This window comes from Balaenoptera acutorostrata, chromosome 4 (genome assembly GCF_949987535.1).
Source record: "Balaenoptera acutorostrata chromosome 4, mBalAcu1.1, whole genome shotgun sequence".
Lineage (NCBI taxonomy): Eukaryota > Metazoa > Chordata > Mammalia > Artiodactyla > Balaenopteridae > Balaenoptera > Balaenoptera acutorostrata.
This window is the reverse complement of record NC_080067.1, coordinates 90,223,694-90,249,538: the sequence shown is the minus strand read 5'-3', so window position 1 is coordinate 90,249,538 and position 25,845 is coordinate 90,223,694. Positions and strand designations below refer to the sequence as shown.

General features: G+C 37.3%; 1 protein-coding gene across 1 annotated transcript in view; it reads right to left on the bottom strand.

The window, feature by feature from the left end:
- The window catches only part of ZBTB20 (zinc finger and BTB domain containing 20), an 808,814-nt gene that overhangs the window by 364,629 nt on the left and 418,340 nt on the right, over positions 1 to 25,845 (bottom strand). The window contains exon 7 of the mRNA XM_057544981.1: positions 11,381 to 11,428. The gene's annotated coding sequence lies outside the window, so the exon portion shown is untranslated. The remainder of the gene's footprint in view (positions 1 to 11,380; positions 11,429 to 25,845) is intronic.

Genomic DNA, 25,845 nt, shown 5'->3' with positions numbered 1-25,845 from the left:
GGATAAACTGGGAGGGATTTGGAGCCTTAGAGGAGGCTCTGCTGGACTAGATATGACTAACCCCTGGAGCTCCAGTTGCCACTAGGCCTCCCTGAGGGGATCAATAACCATTCTACAAAGTTTGGCAAACTACACACTGTACAAAACCACAAACTCTTCAGAACACAAATAGCATCAGCCATTATAATCACTGTCTCAGAGCCTCCTTTTGGATCTTTCACAACTGAGCTGATATTTTTCTGGAAAACAACATTAGTGTAGAAAGGGGTTTCCTAGGAGGTTGATCAATAATCACTGGAGAAAAGATGAGGATATTTAGAAAACTGCTGCAGGGCATAGTACAAATTCCAAATAAGTCCACTTTGGAAAAGAGCAGATCAGATAGTTGACTTTTCTTGAAGAGAATGTTTCTAAATATTTATACTTTTACAGTTCTCCGGGTGTCAGCAAGAATGTTGAGAAAGTAAATGGAAATCACCATTTCTTCCTGAAACAGATACTTTTTTTTTTTTTTGGACAAATTCAGTAATCATCAATAGTTTAATCTTCCTAGAATAAAAGTTGAAGAAATTTCCTAAAAGTGGGAAAGAAAATCTTTTGTTTTCTCAGAGGAGTACAGCTAACATGCAACATCAGGTCCTTTTGTACTCACATGGGGCCAAAATAAACTACGTGGGAAATTAAGATCCCTTTTCCTGAAGTGTCCTTCTTCTTCAGTCCAGAGTGGGACATTGGTTAAAAAGAAGGAGGCTTGTGGTGTTAGGGTGATCATCTTGGTCACCGCACCCTGGACATAACTTTAAAATTTCATGTCTTGGACACTGAGATGCAGGAAGAGAGTTTTGAACTTTCTATCTCATTGTTATTTGTGTTCTGGCGCTTCATTAATCTCTCTTACAGAACGTAGACTCTTCCCTGCTGCCAATTATAGATACAGAGGATCTTACATTTCTATCTAGAAAACAGCTATCAACAGGACATCACCATGTCTCATTTCAGACTAGACTCACATAATCACAGCAATAAATACCCCAAAACAAGAGTCATTCAAAAGCCTGTTGAATTTGATCAGATACTTCAGTATCTGCCACTATTCCTACAGTATGACTCTGAAGTACTCAACTTTATTTTCCCCACCTTGATACACGAAAGACGATATTTAGATTCTAACACATTCTCATGGATTTACCTAGGGTTATTTGCAATTTCTAGAGTACAAAGTAAAACATAACCCATTTTTCTCCCACTTAATAAAGCATATTAGAAAACACAGGTGTATAACTTTATTATAGGGACAGTCTTATGTTTGTTTTGATTTTTAAAAGAATAAATCATATACTTCAGAAATTTATTAATAGCAACAAATTTGTTGTAACGCATCTCACATGACTGAAACACACCAGTATTTCTTATTACTGGAAATAAAAATCACTGTGCAGATTATGTATCTCATCCGACAAACATTAATTGAGTACCTACTATGTGTCAGGGCAGTGCTAGATATAGGAGACCACAGATGAATAAACAATGTTTCTCCCTCCAAATGTTACAGTCTATTGACGTGAGCAACTGGGCTTCTATCTAGCTTTGGGAATGGGGCTGTGAATGGGCAATAGCTCATTGTGGGTAGTAGACAGCAGAGAAGCAGATGCTGTGAACAGACTGATTAAAACAAACAAAAAGTCTTCTGACTACCTGACTCATTTTGGGTTCCATCCAAAGAAGAGTCTGAGACAAGGACTTGGTGCAGATAGTAATTGGGAAGGTGACCTCAGAAGGCAGTAGTGAAGGAGTGAAGAGAATGAGTCAGGGAGGAGGACTGGCAATAATAAGGATATGTCAAAGAGGCCAACAGCAGTGCAGTTCCACAGGATCTCTGAGATACATATATAATGCCTCCAGAGGTGTCCATCTGAAGGAAATGGAGGCTGGAACATTTCTTTTCCAGCTCTGTTCCTCCTTTGGTTGAGAGTTGCCCCCACAGGGAATTAAGCTGCCATTCTAGTTCCCCAATCCAGTGTAGATTTATTGAGCTCTCCCAGCACTGGAAAAGGCCCTGGGCCAGAACATGGAAGACCACCACAGAGGCTGAGTCTGGGCTAACACTGAACTGCTTCAGTGTGGCTGAAATTACAGGTGAGCTGAGGGATCTGTCCCACATACGGGCTAAAGCAGACTATAAAGACATCTGGGGGAGGAGCATAGACACTGAGCAACCTGATCTAGCACAATCTGATCTAAAGGATGGTCTGGGGAAAGGTTAGACTGACATCTTTTTATTAAATTATATTCCACGTAAAGTGTCTCTGACTCCTGCAAGAAGTCAAACTTTGGGATAGTAAATCCTGACACTGCCCAGCTTAGAAACAGAAAAATGATGATTCGCTAATCGGCTTACCTGATTCTCTGGCTATGATGTCAAGATCAGACTCTTAGCAGTTCTTATGAAAATCCTGACACTCATTCACCAATTACCCTCTAGGAGTTGATATATGTCGATCGCCCTGTGTTTCAGGAGAGAAATCTTTGAATTGCTTTAGGGAGCTTTTCCAAAAATGGTGATGCATTTTTGCATCATTTTGTCATGACTGGGCCTACTGAAAATCTCCTGACATTCTGAATTCATGGCAATGTTATCTGTGCTGTTGTAGTTGGTTTGCATTTTGTTGTTGTTGTTGTTTTGTATTAAAGTAGAGGAGAAGTAAGAAAAGGTGACGGGTTGCATCTAAATGTATTAAGCTTGAAGGCTTTCAACATAAATGAGAAGATTTATAGAAAGTTATTAAGACCTTTAAGCTTCTATAAACATTTCATCATTGCTGACAATATCTACTTTCGTTAACTCTGCCCAAGCAGTTCCTGTGTTGCTATAAGGCTGAAGGTGAGTTTATTTTGCAATTTAGCAAGCAGCATAGGAGCTTTCTGGAGAATTTTGGTTTGGGGGCCCAGATCATAAGGTTAAACAATAGATATTTTATGGTTACAGGAGAAGAATTTATAGGCCCTTCATTCTTCTATTATAATGTATAAAGCATATGACTGTATTCCTAATCCCTAGAAAATGTGGTGGACCGGTACATTACGGACTCTTATATGAACATATGTAGCATCCCTTTGACCACAAGCGGGCAAGTCTTTAAAAAAGTTCTGGGAGAAAAAAAAGAGCCCCAGGGACCATTTAGGCTCTGTCGGTGAGTTCCATTCTGAGACATCAAATCCAGTTGCCCAGAAACCAAATGTCAATATTTACAAAGCTCTTTCCATCTTATATCCACTTCCCTTTCATTTTATGCTTTTTCTTCCCCTTTTCCTTCCTCCCTTCTCCTTGATCCTCTTCTTCACTCTTTATTCCATTTGCTCTTATTTTCCCCATGCCCAGTAGTCAGTCCACAGTCTATGCATCCTGAAAGCGGCTTCAGTGATGGAAAAGAAAAGGCCCCAAACAAAGCCATCGACGTCTAAGACAGGGAGCTCTGGAGGGTGGTGGATGGTGATTGGGGCCAAGCCTGAGGATGAGTGCTTGGGGCTCTGAGGTTCTTAACCCACCCAACAAGCCATGAGGCTTCTGCAGGCCTGATGGCTGTATCAAGCCTCGCGATTTCAAAACTCTTCTGCACTGACAAGGACTTGCCAATTTCAAACTTTCTAACCAATTACAATCACAAGGAACTGTGGACAACATCAGTGAGCAAAGTGAAAGTGCTGGGGTGGAGGGGCCCTCATAGGTTTCAGTCTGCTGGTAACATGCAGCTGGGACTCTGCTCAGTGAGTAAATAAAAACATAGCACAAAATACAAACTGCTCAGTGGGTCCCTCTGGCTGTCTTGTTCCCAGTAGTGGGGTATGTAGGAACCTTGTCCTGCATTTAGCCCATTCATTTCTGATGGTGTTAATTAAAAACTTTTGATGCTGATTTGAACGGAAAATACCTCAAACAGTGTTTTCTTTATTGAAACACCAAGTTCCAAGTCTTGGACTATTAGGTCAAGCTCTCTCTCATCAGTGAGACCAACATAAATGCTTTTCATACCATCTGCTTTGACTAATAATAATAATAATGATAAATGAAAAAGAAGAGAAACTTTAGATTGAAACCCCCTTATTTTTACCTGTTTTTTTTTAAAGGACTAAACTGAAAATCTGGGTCCCTGAATGTAGAACATATGATTCAAAAAAATCTTTTTTCAAATCCTTATAGAACATTCAAATCACCCAATGTTCCAGGACCTGAATTTTTTATATTTTCAAATGGGGAAAGCTGCTTAAAATAAGTGAATCAGCTGCTAAGTGATTTCTCTCTGTCTCTTCCCCTACTTTCCCTTTCAAAACGCTGAAAAAATGCTTAAAATGGTATATGAAATTGATATGTGCTGCTTAAGAAGCTTAATATAATTACTGAGGACGCAGAGTTTCTATTTAAAAACAAGATAGGGGAGGGCAATAGAAACTGAGTTGTGAGTACTCATCCTTTGTGAGGTGTGGGGAATGCTTCCAAATGTTTAATCCACTGAGCAAGGTAAAAGGGTGCAAAGTAGTTATTCACAGATTTCTCTGTCCTCCCGGAAACCTAGAGAAACCTGGGAAATCCAGAGAGCAATGCAAGGGGATAGTCTGACAGATGCTGTGCAAGAAGCGAGCAAATAAAAAGTCCATCTCTGCAATCCACCACTTTTGTGAAGTACTAAGCACACCACTAAAACATCCTGATTGGTTTCTAAGCCTCTTCTTCAAATTTATTTTTTAATCATATTTCCTCGTACACCAGGGCCTGAAGCTTTGGACATCTAGTCTGAGAGGCCCCATGAATGTCCTCTCACAGATGACAGCTTTTCTTTTTCTCTTTTGTGTTTTCATATACCTAACTATCATTTTCCATCTCCTAACCTGTTTATTCACACTGTTTGCAATATTATCTGAATCCTTAAAAGATCACAAGCCTTTCTTTTTTTACTCTGAAGGTCTTCATCACTCTTGTTCTTGTTTTGATCTACAGATCTCTAAAGAGGATGAAGTTCTCCATAAAGGCTAAGCACTTTGGCAGATCTCCTTTCCTTCCCTCCCTAACCACAGGCTGCATTGACCTCACCCTCTTGGAAAAGTTTGCAGAATTGGCCTCCCAGCCTGATGGGACATGATAGTGATCCTTCAACAACAACAAGGACGACAATGACAACAATAACAGAAAACACTCACTGTAACAGCATAAAGCAGGTGAGGGGAATATGTAGGGCAACAGAACTAAAACTCTAAAAAGGAAATAGGCCTGAGCAAACCACAACATGAACCTATTTGTTCACAAAATTTATGATGTTTCCCCCAGAGAAAATTGATAGGTGATATTGTCTATAAAGAACTAGTAAATGCAAATTAATAGATATGTAGCAAATGAGTGCACTTAATGATGATTTCCAGCTGAAATAATTTTTTTTTCCTAGAGACCAAGTTTTCATTAAACTTAATCCTTACTCTCTTCCCTCTCCAGCAGCAGAAACATCTGGTCAGTTTTAGATTCCCCTTGGATTTCCAACTTCAAAGGGAATTACAAAGAATAACAAATTCATGTACCGGCACTAAAAAAAATTAGAGCAGCAGGAGAGAATGGTAAAATTGTCCTTATTTGACTGCTAGTGACAGGCGCCACAGGCAGAACTACAAGGAAAGACAAAGGCAAGATCACTGGTTGACAACCCGAGTTCCTGGAAAAGACTGAATCTTTGGCTAGATACAAATATGCACAGGGCCCTTACAAACTGTAAGGAGCTTTCTCCTTGCTTACGTGAAAAATAAATAAATAAAGTATAAGGAGTAAGAAGGTAAAGAAAAAAAAAAAAGAAATGGGTTCACATGTACCTGTCACATAGCGAGCATCAACAAAAGTTTGTTGAAAGGGTGATCTGGAAAGAATCTTAAAGATTCATTTAACCTATGGGTTTTTTATTTAATTTGCAGAAAATGGTGTGAGTTCTGATTCTACAAAGGGCTGGATAAGCCATCCCAGAAATAACTCAGGCTCCTAAGAATCTACTAGACCTATCATGTCCTCATAGAAGATTAGACCTCCAAGTCTCAAAAGCAGTCTGTTTCTTCTTTGCTCTGCATCCTTATCAAAGGATGGCTGGAAATCAAAGCCCTACCAGAGTGGAGGAATAGAGTTTGAATGAACTATTGATATTTGTAGCTGTGCCAAAGTTGTGCTTGACATCACTTTATAGAACTGGATTTACCTTTCTCCTTTGTCATTTTCCTAGCAAAACTGAAACACAATTCTTAGAGTGCAGGTCTTGATGTAATCAAACATTAGAAAATGAGAACAGTTAAAGAAAGTACAATTTTGTCATTGTAATTACCTCTTACAAATAGCCTTTCCTCTTTCCTGTTTTATGTGCAATGTGTGCAGCAACAAAAATAAAAATACAGATATGATTAGCCAATCAACTTGTTTGTGGACAAAGAGAGAGAGAAAGAGTAAAGGGCTAAAATGTCTTTAAATAAGTAATTATAAAGGTCTTTAAACTTAGCATTCAGAGGTTACAGATCCCCACACCACAAATACATTAGGTTGATTCACAGAATGGCCATCAGAAACTTAGAAAGCAAATTGCTTTTGATAAAAAAGTATACATCATACACTGATGTGTATAAAATCGATGACTGATTAAAAAAATTATTAAAAAAAAAGTATACATCAACGGCGCCTTAAGAATATTTTCATAGAGTAGGACAGAACAAATAAAACCAATTTTCCATGGAGCCCAGCACGGTTTGCTAATGCATCAGTCCCCCCGAAAGCAGACCATCTCCAAAGGAAGTTCTTTATATCACAGGCTTTGAGTAATCGCTAGTGAAGGGTGAAAAAACGGAGACTTCTCAGCATTTCCAATGTGAAAGGACTGAGCTGGCTGCAAAATCATCTCCTTGAATATCTTTGCCTTGAGGGGAGTTTTCATCCTTATCTCACCACTCCAGGTAAAGCAGAATCGCCAAAGTTATCTCAGTAAAAGAATGCCATAATTCCCATCCTTATGTTAATTGTGCATGATGGTGTGTTAACGTGTCTAATAAAGTTTATCCAGAAAATACGCCAACTTCTTGAAACATAGGTCTGATGACATGAACAAAACGTTTTTTTTTTTCTTTTGTAACTATCTGTATTTAAGTCTAAAATGAAAGTCCTGGCTTGATGGGGGATTTTCAAAGGATTTCCTGCTCTATCTAAGCAGAATCATCCAACCATGATTATGAACTAAACTAGAGGGAAGGAGGTAGAGGATATGGAATACTACTTTATTCCAAGAAGTGTTGTTTTATAGCAAATGTAACAATTGAACAAACACCAGACCCAAAGGCCAAGCATAAGAAAATGCCACACACATACACCAAGAAGTGAACACTATCATTAATCATAGTAGTAGTAGTAATAATAATAATCATAATAATAGCTGTTGTCGTGATGAGACATTTAAGGTTCACTTGGGCATAATGAATAATACTTTAGCTCGAAAGAACTATTGGTAAACTTACTCTTCTCTATAAAAGTCACTTTATATTCTAGGTTTATATTACATGAGCTACATAATCCAACACCACATGTAAGAAGATGATGCAGGAAAAAGTGAAGACTTACACCTTTATTTCAGTTGTTGTGTTGTCAGCAACAATCTTAAAATAATGATGAAAAGGTTAACTGTTTTAAAATATGGGTATTATGGGTTATGGTAAAATATCCTTGCAGCTTTAAAATAGTATAGTAGCTAGCTCCTACCTATCTTTTTTTGGAATGCCTGCTTCAACGCCAAGCTGTCAGATACATTCCTGACCTTTTGAGGACATTTTAACGATGGTAATGCCAGGCCAGGATAAAGAGAAACAGAAGTGATCAGAAGACTGAGGGGAAAAAGAAATGAGATGGAAAGAAAAAAATAGTTTGTACTGTTTACACCATCCAGTCTGGCAATTTTTACAGATGCTTTCTGTTTGCTTGGGATAGTTTATTGCTTATGTTATTTCTTTTCTTTCTTTCTTTTCCATGTGCTTTCCTCCACCAACTTTGTTTGAAAATATTTTGTATGTGTCCATACTGTTAACCCTTATATTTTTCTAGAGATTTAGTGCAGTGGGGAAGCTCTTTTTTCTTCCTTCCCCAAGCGTTAGGCACATCAATATTCTAGCTACTCACTTTCGAGGCCAATGGAAAATGTGCTCTTAAGATTAAATAGACGTGAGTAACACATAAATCCAGTTTATACTGATGCAGGATGTTACGCAGTTACTCACATCCTGAATCTCTGATGAGTGGAACACACCTGTTGGAACAGCCACTGACCTGCAGGTCAAAGACAGCCAGGAAGGATAAAACCTTCACTACTGGTCTTCTGCAGACAACGTACTTGCATGAAGCATTCCTCCTTGTGGCTCTGGGTATAAAGGAGGTGGTCTAGCCGTGGAAAACTGACCCACAGAAGGTTCTTTAAATATTCTCAGGATAAACTGGAGTTAACACACACAGGCACACAGGCAGTGAGTGCCCTTTGTTCTGCAAGGCACCATCTCCCTCCATGCCCACTTCCCCAAACACAGTGCTTTTCTGAAAAATTATTCAGACTATTAATGGATAATTCCTCCCTTTTCAGACTTCCTAAGTACCTCCTTAGGAAGAAACCTTCCGTTTCTGCCAATAAATCTTAAAAAACTATACACATTTAAATCCAGTGTTACATTTGGTTTAAGTATTTTCACCATATTTATCTAGGACAGGTTGGCTGCAGCCATGCTGGACTTCTGAGTAGTTAGAGGGCTAAGTTTTCCTTTCACCTCAAATATGGAATTGTATATAACACAGCAGATATCCAATAATGAGTATAATTAATGCTGCATCGATCTGGCATGCAAATTATTATCCTAAGTTTGAGTCAAGTTAAAAAAAAAAAATACCAAAAAAAAAAAATTCATCCAAGAAACCTAGCCAAATCTGTAAAATGTCTCTCTAGTCAACCAAATTGTCCTTTGGCTTACAGATGCGCCTAAGAATGTTATGAAACACACTGATGAGATTTTATGATCAATTGTTACATTTTAGAAAATGTGATGACAGTACACTCAGATGAAAACTACTCCTCTACACAATGATTAGAACTATTCATCTGAATGTTTTTAACATTAAAATGTAAAACGTTCTTTATTTTTTTTTCTGATGGGCCTGAAATATTGATGGACTAAAATGCTATAATGACTGGGGTTTGCTTCAAAATAACATGGTGGTAGCACGGGAAAACAATAGACCATGAGTTAATCACTGTACAAGCTGGGTTATAGGTACATGGGGGTTCATTGTAGTCATCTGCCTACATTCATGTATTTTAAATTTTTCATAATAAAAATTTTAAAAATTTATACTGATTTGAACTTTCATTCATTTACTCATTATTTATTGACTGATTCATTTACTTTTTATATGTAAGATTATGGAAACAAAAAGTTAAAAAAAATACTCTTGTTGGACATTTAGGTTAAGTAAGCTATTCCTCTTCAGAAATAGTATATATTTATTTAAAATGATGTTTATAAAGACTATGTAATTACATGTAGAATTCTGAGGTTAAAATTTGAAAGCAGGACATAAAATTATATGGAAAGTATGATTACAGCATGTTTTAAAAAATATATCCTCAGGGGAAAATGAGCGTAAAGAAATATATCAAATGGTTATTAATGGTTGGATTTAAATTACAGAAATAATTACTTTAATTTTTCTTCATTTTACTCCAATGTGTTTTTCCAAATTATTTTTAATAAGCATGTATCATTTTTAAATGAAAATAAATATTTATTCATTAGTGGATAAGATGTGCTCTCCTTTCCCAAGGAGCTTTTTATTTACTAAAACAGAGAAACTACAAACACACAACATTGCCCTGATAGTTTAAATCTTCATACCTAGAAGTGAAATACACCCACAGGAAAAGAAATGTCAATACAGATTATATCTGATCGTAGAAACATAAAGAGTTTTCTGTGTGTTGGATAGAAATAGGGGAGGAACTGGCTTCTTTGCAAGCCAGAAAGAGTGTGAAATTCAGGCCATTTTGTTATGAGATCATTTCGCAATGAATGCAGGGAATGACAAATAAAAGTTACCAAATGAGCCTGTCCCTTGAGTTCTTGACATTCTCACTCTTTCTTTTGGGGCAGTATAACAAGTAAAGCTTGGGAGTGGGAGTAAGGAGTTACAATCTAAAGGCTTGTGCCCTTCACTGGCAGGATGGGTACATTCAGAGAGACAGATAGATGTACAACAGAATTAGAAACAAAAATACAGTAGACAACTGTGGATTATGTGTAATGGATATGGAAAGTCTCTGCTAGAAAGCTGTCTTTATTACCCCAAGAGATTACTTTCCTCATTTTATGCAAATTCATATAAAGTGAAGTCAAGAGTGTAGCTGCTAAAAGTCCGGATGAATATGATGCTCATGACTAAACAGGCCTGGCTAGAGCAAGGGAGAATACATATCAGATGCCAGGTAAGTCACCCCTTTACTCCTCCCCTCTCTGGTATATCTGCCAGTGCATTTCTATGCAGGCCAATCTCTAGCAAACTCAACTCTTTCAAGCTCTGTCTGACTTGATGATGTTCTACCAATATACCCTCAGTCCTGACCTGCACTCTCCTCCCAGCCACTGAACTCTCAAGAATTCTAGAAACTTTGAATTTTGAAACCTTACCAATTCTCACTAAAAGACACATAGACCTCAAAGTTTCAAACCTAGGCTAGCCTGAAGCCCTGGTGTTGGTCCTCTTACTTAATTGGTAATGTTGGTGGTAGTGGTGAGGGTTGTCCACGTCCCCTTCGTTTGTGCATACCCACAAGAGCAGTCATGTCTGATTTTAAGACTGATCCACATGAAGTAAATGCACCTCAAATGTGTAGCATATCATCGCATGATGATATGTAGTTCAAAGCATCACAGAATATGTTTGGAGGGTTTCGTTTGCATAATGCCAAAACACCCAGTGTTCCACATGGAAACATCAGTGCCCAACTTCACCAAATCACCTTCTCTGTCCACTCAGGTGTCCTCTGAATACTTCCACCCCAGTGTAGCAAAATCACTGTAAACCATTTGTTGAACTCTGTGACAACAGGTTCTCAAGATCATGTTTCTTATCATTCTAAATGATGGTATTTCAAATGAACAAATAGGATATGAAATAGGTACCCTTCACCAATGTCAAAATACGTTCTGTTCAAATTTAGTAGTTGAGGTGGTGGACTCACCACAGCTTTAGGTTTAAGTCTTTCTGAGGTTGGGAGAAATATACTTGACTTCTTTGTACCTCAGTATTTTGGACCGCCATTTAGAGATGATGAAAGTTGCTTACCAGACGGCAATGTCACGAGGAAAATCCAGTTAGTGATGGTGAAACATTCTGAAATGAAAAGAACACTGTTGCTGCTAGGTATTTAATAAATCTATGACAATCATAGAAAATAACCCCATTTACTTTTCACTCAGGCCACTGACACACTGATACTATATAAGAAGTAAAGGATGCTCCCCTTTGGGAATGAAAATACAACTGTGCCCTGAGAAAGTGCTTTTGTAGCTGTCTGCGTGCTTCACTTTAAGGCTCTAACCAGTTGCAACCAGTTGTGAATGACTTGCTGCCTATTTCTGTAATTCACTGTAACTTGTGTTGAGAAAGTTATGTTTTATGGTTAATTATCTGTGGTCTGTTTAAAAAAATAAATCAAACCATTGTGAACCACCAGGATTTGCAGCTCCATTTGAACTTTACTGTACTTTTGATTAAACATTTTGTAAATAAAAACAAACTGGTTTCTCCTTGTTTGGGGTTGTTTGTTACTTGTGTTCTGGATATAAATATTGTGGCAATAGTGGTAGAACAAGCTATGGATTATTTACCCCTGGTTTCATGAGTTGTGAGTTACTGGCCTTATCCTCTTTCATGAGTATAAATAAATGTATAGCATTATATTCCAAGTCCTGTAAGACAACTGGAATGAGTGAACTGAAACCTTTCAAAACCAAAACCTTTTATGCTAAGTCACAGAACAACAAAACAAACCCCAAATTAACATTTAAAAAGCTTCTACTGTGGAGCAACAAAATCCCCAAATATTATATAATCTGCATTTTAAAAACTGCTTCCCTAACAAGCAGCAGTCTACCAATAATTCCACACACATGTCTTTTCACTGCTTTTATAATGGAGACGCCATAGGTGGTTTTACCAGAGATCACCTCCCACCCCCAATATCACCACCAGAATGAGGCCTTGAAAATAGCAAGCATAATAACTTAAGCCAAAATTGATTTAGCAAGATCAGGAATTACTGTAGCTAAAAGTAATGAAACAATATATAAAAGAAGAATTCTATATAAAATTTGTCTGTTGTCATCATCCTAGGACCTGTGTAAATAAAAGAAGTCTAAAAAATAATTGCCTAGAGAAAATGAGAAAAGCCAAGATTCAAAGGACCCTGTGGCAGAGTGTAAGAGGAGTATATTTGAGACCCAGAATCGTTATATCCCTAACACATTTGCATATGAAACTTAACCAGGATTACCAAAGTACCTTGCTCAAAATTATGTTTTTTAAATGATCCAATGGTCTGTGCAGCACTGACCATTACAAAGGACCTCTAGGAAAGATATAAAATTTCCTTCTGCAATTTGTTATTTTTATAAAGACAGAAACAGGATAATAAGGGTTTTCTTATAAAATGGGGTGGTCGTCCCTTGCTGAAGCTTGGAGTGCTGCATCTGGTTTCACCTTACCCCTTTATTGCTCACATTGCTTACTGCTTACCTGCATAAGTACTAAGAGAGAACAGCCACCGCAGCTCCCCAAAACATATTCATGAAGCAGATACTATGTGCCAGGCACAACTAGAGTGATTCTTCTTGAAAAGGTTAAGTCAGTGACTGAGGTTCTTGCAACATTTAAAAATATCTATTGTGCCAATAGAAACGAGAAGCCAGGTTAAAAGAGTTGTGAAGTACTTCTGAAAAATTAGAAAATGTCTAAATCTTCCCCTAAATTCTTGAACACCCTGGGAATAGAAAGTTTAGGCCTGCTAGCCCTTCCTAAGCCTGGATCCCATATTGCAGAAGAAAAACTAGAAGTAGGCTATATGTTCTCTGTGACATGGTTACAACCGAAAAAGAGGGCTGAATAGAATCGGCTGGTATTCATTGGGCATTGAAAGGTCAATTCTGCCCTGAGTATGGTTCAGAGAGTGCAAAAAAACTCACCGAAATGGAATTGGAAGATATTCTGATAAACTGAGGCAGGAAAAAAAGTCCAAAGATGTTTTACTCAAAGATGTTTTCCTCTACTTCTTTGATAACCAGATGGCTCCAACTATTTTTGACAATCAAGAAAATGCTCCTCTACAGAGGTCTAAGTTTTCTTTTAAATCCAAGCAAACCCATTTGAAAAGTGGGGTATTCTAAATGATTCCCTGTATACAGAACTACACACCAAAATTAAGTGCTTGGCTACAGATGATTAATCATGTTACAATTACATTATAAAGAAACATTTTACATGGTGCAGAATTCATTTTGATAATCAGGTACACACATACAAAACCGCCTATTGGAACCCACACTCAGCTATAACTGAGAAAACCATAATTCAAAAAGATACATGCACCCCAATGTTCATTGCAGCACTATTTACAATAGCCAAGACATGGAAGCAACCTAAACGTTGGTCGATGAATGGATAAAGAAGATATGGTATATTTATACAATGGAATATTACTCAGCCATAAAAAGAATGAAATAATGCCTTTTGCAGCAACACGGATGGACCTAGAGATTATCTTACCAAGTAAAGTAAGCCAGACTGAGAAAGACAAATATACAATATCGCTTATATGTACAATCTAAAAAAAAAAATGATACAGATGAGCTTATATAACAAAATAGAAATAGACCCACAGACATAGAAAACAAACTTATGGGGCTTCCCTGGTAGCAGAGCGCTTAATAATCCGCCTGCCAATGCAGGGGACACGGGTTCGAGCCCTGGTCCGGGAAGATCCCACCTGCTGCGGAGCAACTAAGCCCGTGCACCACAGCTACTGAGCCTGCACTCTAGAGCCTGTGAGCCACAACTACTGAGCCCACGCGCCACAACTACTGAAGCCCGTGCGCCTAGCCCGTGTTCCGCAACAAGAGAAGCCACCGCAATGAGAAGCCCACGCACCGCAACAAAGAGTAGCCCCCGCTCGCCGCAACTAGAGAAATCTTGCCCACAGCAACGAAGACCTGACGCTGCCAAAAATAAATAAATAAAATAAATAAATGTATTAGGAAAAAAAAAGGAGAAATCAAACTTATGGTTACCAAAGGGGAAAAGGGGGGAAGGATACATTAGGAGTTTGGGATTAACATATACACACTACTGTATATAAAATAGATAACCAACAAGGACCTACTGTATAGCACAGGGAACTATACTCAATATTTTTTAATGACCTAGAAGGGAAAAAAATATTAAAAAGAATAGATACATATATGTATAACTGAATCACTTTGCTGTACACTTGAAACTAACACAACATTGTAAATCAACTATATGCCAATAAAAAAGTTAAAAAAAATATGAAGAGGGACACAGAAAAAATATATGTATGAATATATGTGTGAATATCCTGCTTAAAGGCTAGAATACTGTGACCAATTTTCATTATATTCCACAAACATATCTATCTGAGCTATAGATTCTTTCAAGGAAAACAAAAAGCTGAAAGGAGACATATTTACAAAATACTTTAATAATGTATGCTAGCTTAGTCATTATTCATATTAAGACAACAAAAGATGTCCCCCCATGTCATCACACATACAGAGATATGACAACCCCAGTGATCTTGATCATTCAGTTGTTACAACACAGAGCCACATATTCAGGCAATGAAACCTGAAAAACCAGACAAAACTCTCCTGGCTTTGATTTTTATCTTTATGCACCAGACTTTTCCATACAAAAGGAATCCCAAATTCAATAGCTAACACATAAGAGAAAGTTAAACAAACTAGGAAATAGCCTGAATCTTTTATAAAAAGTAAGGAAAAACTCACCTCCTACCTTTAGTAAAATTAAATGAACCAATTTCATATGGCCTTACCATCCAGAAGTAAAGTGTGACCTAAAGGAATGATACTGATCCCAAATACACAGAGATGAACCTCAGTAGTTCCTACTCAGATCCATCCTCTCTCCCGCCTACTTTTACCTTTCCTTATTGTATTAAGAACACTCAGACCTACCACCACACTACCTCTCACACAGGTGATCTCACTTTCCTGTAGCAGAAACCTCACAATGCCTAATGCTGTGCTCTCTAGAATTTTGTATCCATTTAAAAACCATTTGATAGGCAGAAACTAAAAGGGAAGAACAGACAAGCCCCCAAAGCCCTCCAACCTCCCTCATCAGAAAAATGCCCGGTCCCCAGAGGACATCAGTCAGTTAAGTGAAACAAAATATCATAACAGGGAAGGAAGACTGATAAATCTTAGACAAATCTCACTGTGTTCCCATCTGGGAAGGGAGTTACTCCAATGAAAAAGTAGTGGGTGTGGGAAAGAAGTGAAGAGCTACAAAAAGAGAAAGAGGAAAAAAAATACTTTTATAATATGTTTGAGACTTGAAGGCAGTACAATGAATCCAAAGGTGTTCCAGGGAATAGTGTGAGAGAAAGTTTTAAATGAGAATTCCAGAGACTACAGGTTAGTAAATGAAACTGTTGTTCAAAGGGTGAATTCTATAGGGAGTTTGAATTAAGTGTCTCTGCTGTAGCATCTAGATGTTTTCTCTTTCCTTAAGACTTTGGGGTTTGAATGTACTTTGTCATGAGAAAAAAACAGTAGAGCTTTATACAGCTCCCAAAGTAAAAAGCAAGAGAAAGACAGGGTTTATATAACCAGCTTTTTACATAAATATTACATCAGGATACATTTCAAATGAAAACACACACATACACACACACGCAGCTGTCTTCCTTATCCTTTCTATTTTAAAATTCATTTCATACTTTAAATGTTGTTGATTTTTCACAAAATAAGTAAAAAAGCATTAAACACCTCAGAATAATTTTAGTCTTATATTACCTGGAAAATTTACCACATCATGGAGGGTCACAAAATCTTGTTTTAAAGCCAGTTAAGACACTGACAATTATGGGATGTTTTGCTGCAGCCCAGGGCAACTAGAAATGGTCGTGAATGTTAGCTAACTCCCTTCTCAACAGTCTGAGAAAAGGGAAAAAAAAGTGTAAGTTTTCCCCATCTGTTATTTCCTTTTTTTTCTTTTTGGCTGTGGAAAAGTAAAATTATGCAAGAGCTTTTGAATGTAAAGGCTGTGTGTGCTTTTTCCCTTTTTGTCTCTGTGTACCGGTTATGTGATGTTGCGTAACTGAGTACAGAGTAGGCGGTTAGCGTTTACTATTGATTTACACTATGCCATCTAATGAATTCAGAACACTAAAAAGAAAGGAGCAGGAGGGGAGGGAGGAAAAAAGAGAAAGAGAAAAACAGGGAGAGAAAAGAGGAGGACCGAACAGAGAGGAGAGAGAAAGAGCTCATTTAGAGAAACAATTCTAATGCCTGGAATAGTTTCATTCTTATTCCCTGTAGCTCTGACTTTCCGTTATTGTTCAGGTCTCAGAAAAACGGATTTGAGCTAGTCACCCCAATATTCCAATCTTATTTCTAATGAGGATTACTGGCAGGTGAGTGTCTGAAAGTACTAATGTGTCAAATTACTTGAAAGCAATTCCACTAAACTGTCAGACTTCACATGCACCTATTTGTCATTCTCTTGATGCCTTTGGGAATCTGTATCTGTGATAGCCAATGATATGGTCCAACTAGTTTACCTAGTAGCAAATATTATTTGAAAGACACACAGGGATATCATCAGGGCAAAGAGAAATATATTCAATTTTACCCATCTTCTTTAAAAATGCATGAAGAACGCGTTTAGAAATCTTTGAATAGATCACTATTTTACTTTGGAAGAAGACATGCCACACATTATTTTGCTAAACAGAACAGCCCAATATAGAACAATGACAGAGAAATGGGCAATGAGAAAAGATTCTAAACTGATGAACATGCTTGTAAAGGAAATTTAAATAATTTCTTATATTGTGCTTATGGAGAGCACTTAAAATTTAACTTTTGATCTGGATGACTACAGACATCTCCAGTCCTCTGAGGTTGCCTGGTGCTTCCCATGCCGTACAATGAGTTCCCAAAGGCCAGAAAGTACGGGTGAAGTTGATTCTCTTGCTAAGCACAGGACCGTCCTGTACCTGAGTGTCCTCCTATGGCTGAGGACAATCACTAAAGTGAGAAAGAGAAATCGAAGTTCTCTTTATTAGCAGCCAGCTAGAGAGCAAGGCAGGGAGCTTGTACCCTTCTTGAATCTGCATTTGTAAATGGTGACTAGAAAAAAAATCACAGGAGCTCATCTAAAGGAAAGAACAAGAGTTTGGTGTTTCATTTCTGATCATCCAGTGATCTTCTCTTTTCATCCATTTTAGCTTAGAAAATAATAAACAGATTCCTACTCCATCCATTTTCAAGGATGCTTTAATGATGGATGGCCATGTGCACACAGTTTATACCTAGCACCGAGCACAGTGCTTGGCACATTCTCTGTGCTCATCAACATTTGTTGAAACAGTAAAATGATTATGGGAGAAACATCTCTGTAGGAAAAGTATACTAGAAAAGCCTCAGAAAATATATTCCAATGACTTACAGGAAATCTTAGGCTGTGCTTCAGCTGTAGACACAAAAGAATGATGTAGATAAAGTGTCAAACAGCTATTTGGGAATCAGTTCACTTTAGTTCCATTTTATTAGAAAAAAAGCTTAACAAAATTATAATACTGGTAATATCAGCAAAGTTTTGTGTTCATTTCCACCATCCCTTTGGACTATTTTTCATTTCAGACTTGGGCACAGAAAAGTCCATTTTAATTTCCATGGACATATTCTAAAGGAAAAGTCATGGGATAGCAACATAATTCATCTTTTAAAAAATACTGAGAAGAATATAGCCATTTAGTAATGGGAGAGAATACAGCATTTTGTTGAAGGGCAAGGCAGGTTGAGTTTTGATTAGGTTATGCAAATTTAAATTAATAGAAGGGCAACCAAGAATGTACTGATTTCCATTTTCTTGGTTAAACAGGAGTTTTAAATTTCTGGATTAGAAAGTCAGAAATGCCATCTTTCAGTTAATTGGAGAATAAGACCTTAAGAGAAAGAATTGAAAGTATAATCTCTCAAAAATTCCAGTTGAAGATTTAACTAAAAGTGTGTTTGGCAATGGTAGCCATAGTACTTTTTATAAAGTGGGGCTACCGTCTTGTTAATTCATCCGGGACTAAGCATGCACATATCAGTAAAAACTTCCAAACTTTTCTTTCTTTTTTTTTAACTTTGATCATTAGTATAATCTAATCTAATTCAGCAACTTCCTTCAATAAGCATCCTGGCAGTAGGTCAACAAGATCATACCATGTGCTCTTTCATTTCATGGATTCTTAAAAGTGGATATGAATGTGCCTGGCCCCCTCATTTTATATGCAAAGATTCTGAAGCTCATAAGGTAATTTTCTCAGGGGTATATATTCTGAGACAGATCTGGGAGTAGTACCTAAAGCTCACAGTTCATTTCTCCACAGCATAGAATAAGTCAAAGTTGCATAGAGTGAATCTTATTTTAAATGCTATAAAGAGAGATTTCAAAAGATTTTTTAGTAAGATTTGGACTGCTTACATTATGTAAAATGTTCACCTCAAAGCTATCTTACACTTAATTTTCCATCTTTAATCTGAGTCTCCTCTTCCTCCTCTTATTCTTTAGATCTTTGGATTGAGTCTTTTCTACTCTGATTCTCACTCATTTATCCCCATATCTGACTTCAAATTCTTCCCTTTTATCACTTTTCATCTGTTTCTCCAACTTGTATTTATTACTCTTCCTCACAAAAATCATTTCTTTTCTGTTCATGTGTTTTGAGATCCTCAGAAATCATAAAGGAAGAACAAGTTTGAATTTAGTACCATACAATAATCTTTGGTATACACTTTGGAAAGTTTATTTAAACTGCAACAAGATACTGACAACCTGAGGTTAAACTATAGCTAGAGGCTTTGCCTGTGATACAGCTGTCTAGACCTCTGCACTGCTGGAGAGGAGACTGGGGCCTAGTGTTACAAGGAATCTCATCTAAGATAGAAAGCAAAGTCTCACAATCTCCAGACCCAACCACTCATTTTTCTACTACACCAGGTCACCTTTTTGTTTCCTTTTCTTTCTCTCCATTCCACAGTCACAACTATTTTGAGACTGATTGTGGCAAAGCAGGAGGAGATCCAGAGAAATCCTAGTGGCTTAACGTGGTTTAATGATACTGGCCAAACTCTCAATGCCAAAAAAAGGCAGAAAGCTGCATACTAAATTTGTAGTTACACAGAAAGTGGAGTCTGAAGAGGTTCAAAGAGAACTTGGACCTGAGAAAGGTCTCTGTGTAACAGTGACATTGCTGCCAGAATCATTTAGGTTGTGTCATTGTTTCCCTTATAAAGCTTAACTCTTATGGGGTTTACAATTCAGCTAAAATGATCAGCTCCAGGCTGAAATGCAGCTCTATATATCTTAGAGTGGGAGGGGTTTTTTTTTTTTCCTCCTTATTCCTTAACAAAGAACATGTACAGCAACTATTCAGCCATTTCAATGACATCTGGATTCTGACCGCACACCTCTCCCTAAAAAGGAGTAGGTGCTAATCAAGGAGCCTAATCTACAGTGAGTTAAAGTGAGCAACATCCACTGTAGAATGAAGGACATGAAATTGGTATATGAATGGGCAATACACAAATGTTCTATTATTTTAAAAGGCTTAATGTACATCACTTGGATAGATATTTCATTCCACTTTACTGATATGAATAGGATTTTGGCAGTAGCTTGGTGAAGTCTCCCATTTGTTAACTAGAAAACATTACAATTACAGGAGGCAGAAATTCCTGGTGCATTCCTTAGATCTCCTTCCTCATAAGCCCATTCCCAGGGTAGCTATAAGATAATCAATAATTTTAAAAACTCCTTGCTCCTATGTCTCTAGTCTTGGTTAAAACGTCTACAGTATGATGCTGTGCCACAGTGTTGAGAAGGGATAGGAGGAGGAAGTCCTAGACATAAATTAAAAGTAATAGGCCAGAAGGAAACTAGCATTTATTGAGTACATATTATGTGCTACATCCTTCATTGATATTATCCCATTTAATACAAATCCCCTGTGAAGTAAGTAAGATTGGCCTAAGTTTCATAGATTAGCAACCTAGTTACAGAGCTGTTAGCTAACTTGCTTGAGGACACAGAGCTAATTAAAAAGTTGTGCCGGGGAGGATAAGGACACATCTGACTCCCAGGCCCACACGTAGTGTAATGTACCACAAAGCCAGGAGCAGAATATGAAGCCATCTAACCAAAACAGAATTTCTCTAAACCAATGATGAGAACCACCAACATCCTCAAGTAGGGGGTGGGAAGGATAAATGACTCCTAAGGACAAACAGATTCTTGCTTTGCTCCTGGCTATGATAAATCCCTGTTTTCCAAATGCATAGTTGGAAAATGTTCCTTGTCATAGGTAAAGAAATGCACAATTTCCCAGGAATCTTTAAATCAGACCAGATATTTAAGTGTTTTTAAAAATTCCTTTAAAGATTTATAGTGGATAAAGGTAAAAAATATAATGCACATAAAATCTGAGGATTAGTATATTAACAATTGAATATATCTGTGTATGTGTATGTATATGTGTGTATGTGTGTGTACATACAATTTTTTTTTCTTTGCTAAAGTTTCTGGTAATTGCTATAAACTGCTTGACAAAATCTAAACAATGAATATGTTAAGCCAGGAGAAAAGGAAAGAAACAAAGAATAAGAAAAGGAGAGGCGTGTGTGTGCATGTGTGTGTGTGTGTGTACATAACTTTCCTCAGAATTTTAATCCTAAAATATTTCTTAAGCTAAATAAGTCATAATGCTGTAAGCCTACATTGTGTGTGTGTGTGTGCATACAATTTTTTTTCTCCTTGCCAAAATTTCTGGTAATTACCATAAAGTACTGGACAAAATCTAAACAGTGAACATGTTAGGCCAGGAGAAAAGGAAAGAAACAAAGAACAAGAAAAGAAAAGAAATGTGTGTGAGCTCCGGCGCTTTGTGACCACCTAGAGAGGTGGGATAGGGAGGGAGGGAGGGAGACGCAGGAGGGAGGGGATATGGGGATATATGTGTATGTATAGCTGATTCACTTTGTTATATAGCAGAAACTAACACACCATTGTAAAGCAATTATACTCCAATAAAGATGTTAAAAAACAAAACAAAACAGATAACTAATGAGAACCTGCTGTATAGCACAGGGAACTCAGTGCTCTGTGGTGACTTAAATGGGAAGGAAATCTAAAAAAGAGGGAATATATGTACACATATAACTGATTCACTTTGCTGTACAGCAGAAACTAACACAACATTGTAAAGCAACTATACTCCAATAAAAATTAATTTTAAAAAAATGTGTGTGTGTGTGTGTGTGTGTGTGTAAAGATAAAGGGGTTTTACAATGTTAATTTGACAAATGACTGTTTTTCAAAAGTTTACTTTTCTATACTGAATCTTTTATATGTAGACATTTTATAATGCTCGTGAATAAACACTTGTTGAAGATAACATTAGAACTCGTTAAGAAAATAACAGCAGTTTTGAAAAGTCTACATTTTGAAGTACTATAGAGTTTACCAACTTTACATATTGCAATGAAGCATTCTTTCAAAATAATAAAATGGAGCATATACTCCATTTTTCATACAATACAAGTTTTTGGAATGAATCTTTCACAACTGTATTATTGTGTGTGTGTGTGTGTGTGTGTGTGTGTGTGTGTGTGTTAGATGTCCTATTCTCAAGACCTTTGGGACACTTTTCTTAATATATTTTTAAAATCATAGTTTGGTGAAGAACTTAAAGTAATAGCAGCCAAACAGATGTGAAAGGAAGAATTAACAGTTCTTAGGCAGCACCAATTTATTCCTCAACTTTTAATGAGTCCTTCTTGCTCTGTCCTTCCCTCCTTTTCTCCCTCAAGTCCGAATTCGTTTGAGAGCAAGAAGAAACACTAGCTTCTGGCTTAGAAGAAGCACAAAAGAGAAGAGAACTAGACCACCTTCTGGGCCCCCATTTCCCATCCTTATAAGGAAAAGCAATAGTAAACTGATCAACAGGAAAAGCGATGACAAGGACTCTGACACTTTTGTGGTGTGAGGCAAAAGCGGGATTTGCATTTGCACAATTTCAAGGACTTTCTTCAAAATTTAGCTTCTCTGGATGTTCTTATAATGACACTGAAGAAGACACATGATCTGTCGAGGGAAATAGGTGAGATTTGGGGGAAAGAGGAGGCACCCCTTATTTTCATATAGTATTTAAACACATAATCAAGATATAACTTGCAACATTAAAAAAAATTACCCAGTTAACTCGAACCTGCTAAAAATAACTCAGAATACCCTCCCCACGAAAACAAAACAAAATAAAGCAAAAACTCACAACCAGTTATTTTGACTGGTGAAAACAGTGACATGAAAGTAACAGATGGAAGCCCAGTTTTACTCACACAACATACTCACTAAGCACAGTCACAAGCATCCCCACGAAAATAACTTAACAATGCTGACTCTGGCCTTATGCTTAAAATATCTCCTTTAGGTTGGTTTCCTTGAAGACTTCAGGGGGCTTGTGAAAAATGACATAGAATGAAATTAACTCATCTGTCCATACCCAGAAACAGGAAAGAGCTGCCAATCACAGCCTATAAAGAGGACCTTTGTCAAGTCCTTTCTCAGGATTGGAACAGGTGTTCTTTTCTTATGTATTATTATTTTGTTGTCTGGTAGTATTTTTAGGAAAGGTGATATATCTGTACTTTTAAAAACACCACACTACATAGCATCTAAAAACTTTCATAAAACAAATAATTAAAAGTAACAAATCTTCCTGCTAATTACTCCTCAAAGCTGTAAGAAAGGTTATTTTCTTACCTTACACCATGCCTTCTAATCTGACAGTGTCATTCAATCAATAATTTCAATGTCAGTTACTGATTTTCACCTCTTTTATTACAAAGACTTCCAGCAATAATGAAATGGTGCTGATCTGCTTGCTTTCACTCTATATAACGTCTATATTTATATGCTTTGCTTCTATTTGGATCTATATTTATCTGCTTTATCTGCCTACAGTGCATCTGTTTCTCATACACACAGACATATATTTATATATATACACACATACTGTATATATATAGGTTATATATAAACACACATATCCACAAAAATGTATGAATGTATGCTAGTGTGCTTACTTCAACAAGCATGCAGGTGCATAAATACTCAGACACATGACAAATATACAAAGAACATAAATGTTCATGTAAACATAGTCGCACAGGGAGAAGAATGTCTCAACAATAGGCCTGTCTAAACACTTGGCTGTTGGCCTCTGAGGCTTACACACCACTGAGTGACAGCCATAGACTACTCTGGGAAGGAGAAAAATCTTCAGAAGGCAAAACTATATAACTAAATAGAGAGCATTCATTCTGATTTATTCATTTTAAAGACTAGGAAACTGAGACACTGAGAGGCTAAGAGCAAAGATTTTACAGCTTTTTAGTGGCAGAGCTGGAAATAGAACCCGAGTCTCTGCCTTCTAGACACTCTTGTGCTACGTTGAATTGAAGTGATGAAAACATTTTTCTCAAACCCAGTATCATCTTCTGATTTCCACTCTTTTCTAGTTTTCCTTTTCCTTGCTGCATGAAATCTAAGCAACCAACATTCACTGAGGGTCAGGCACTGTTCCAACTGTTTAAATGTGCTATTTCATTTAATTTGCACAATATCTCCAAAACGTAGGTATTATTATTCATGTCCATCTTACAGATAAAAAAATCTGAGGCTTGGTGAGTTAAATAACTCACCCAAAGCGACACAGCTTGTAAGCAAAAGAGCTGAACTCCTGTGATACTCCGAGGCCCATGTCTTTTCCACTAGATCATAAATGCTTTCCTTAATATACACCTCAATGTCCTATGAACCTCCCCTCCCGTCCACAGTCTAACCATCATACAAACCTAAAAACTGGTCTGTTTCAGGATATATAACAAGCCTAAAGCAGAAATTCTGTCAGACTAAGAAAAGTAAAGAAGGGTGGAACAGGTATAAGTTACATATCCCCAGTATGTAGCACACACCCACTACTAGAAAGCTGAAATATGCAAAATTGCATCCGAAAAAATTACCCCACGAGTAGTCTTATGTGATTTAAAGTCTTAATAACTTCTAGTCTGTGAACATTTTATGTTATTTTCATCAAAGGATCACAGCAAACTGATACAATTGTATCAGATGGGAAATAGAGGCACGAGCAAGCAAAGGGAAGATAGCAAAATGAAGAAAGAACCACACCCCCTCTTCTTCCTCTCCTGGGGCAACACTTCCAAAACAAACACTCATCAAAAAATACAAAGCTAGTACCAATAATTGGTATTTCACCCCCACTGAAGTGTCTAGAACAAATTCAGAAAAGAAACTATGTCTACATATGGTAAGGTAATTTTACACAAATTTCCTCAGCTAGTAAGCAGTCCTGAGCTATCCCAACACTTAGGAGTTTTACACTTTGTTCAGTTCACACAGAACCCAGTACCAGTAGATGCCATGTGGATTTGTGAAACTCCCTGGGGCATACTGCATCCGTAAGCCAAGGAACAGAAATTACACTGATCCATATATGCAGCTCTTCATCTGTGACATATTGATAATTACTCTTTATTTGTGAATTACATCCAAGTTATAAAAACAAGTTTCAGACATTTGTCACAAACAGGGTACGTTTCACTTAACTCTTTCAGAACAGCATCTCGATGTGGTGTACAGGAAATGGGAGCTGTCATACAATGGAGTCTGATGTTGTGGAAAGATTATAACCTTGAGAGAGAGACTGACTTGAGTATGAATTCCAGTTCTTCCACTTATTAGCAATATAAATTTAGGCACATCACTTAAACAGCCCTAAATCTTAGTTTCATCACCTGTGGAATGAAGAATAAAACCACCTATTTTGCAGGAACATTGTGAGGATTAGAGATAGTCCCAGTGCAATGTCCTCCTCATAAAGAGGGGCATTAAATATTAATTATTATATGTTTAAGAAGGCCTTTTGGCTGCGACTTTCTATTGTAGATCTGATACAGAATTCTTCTGAGGTACTTTTTATGTTCATTTAATCAAAGATAAACTTTTTGGTGATCAAGTATGTTCCAAGTAATGATAGAAATAAAAGCATTTCAAGGAGTAACATTTTCACTGGAAGATCTTAAGGTACTTAATAACCCTCGACTTTCGTGATGGCTAGTACTCTCATTTAACAATTGGGCAAAATGAAGCTCAGAGATACATCCCCCAAATGAATTATAATAAAAAAATTCACCAGCAGGAGTGAGTAGAATTTCTGTCTTTAACATCTAAACCCCATAGTGTCCAGCTGAGTAATAACTGCTGCAAGGTCACAGATACAAAGGGCCATGCTTCCCCCAAGGCTCTTTGAGATTATTCACCGAGGCCAGAAACATTAGGTAATGCTGTGTACATCTGCTGAGATAACAGGGCTGAGTCAGGGTTAGGTCAGGGTTTCAGGTTATAGGGGTGGAGTGAAG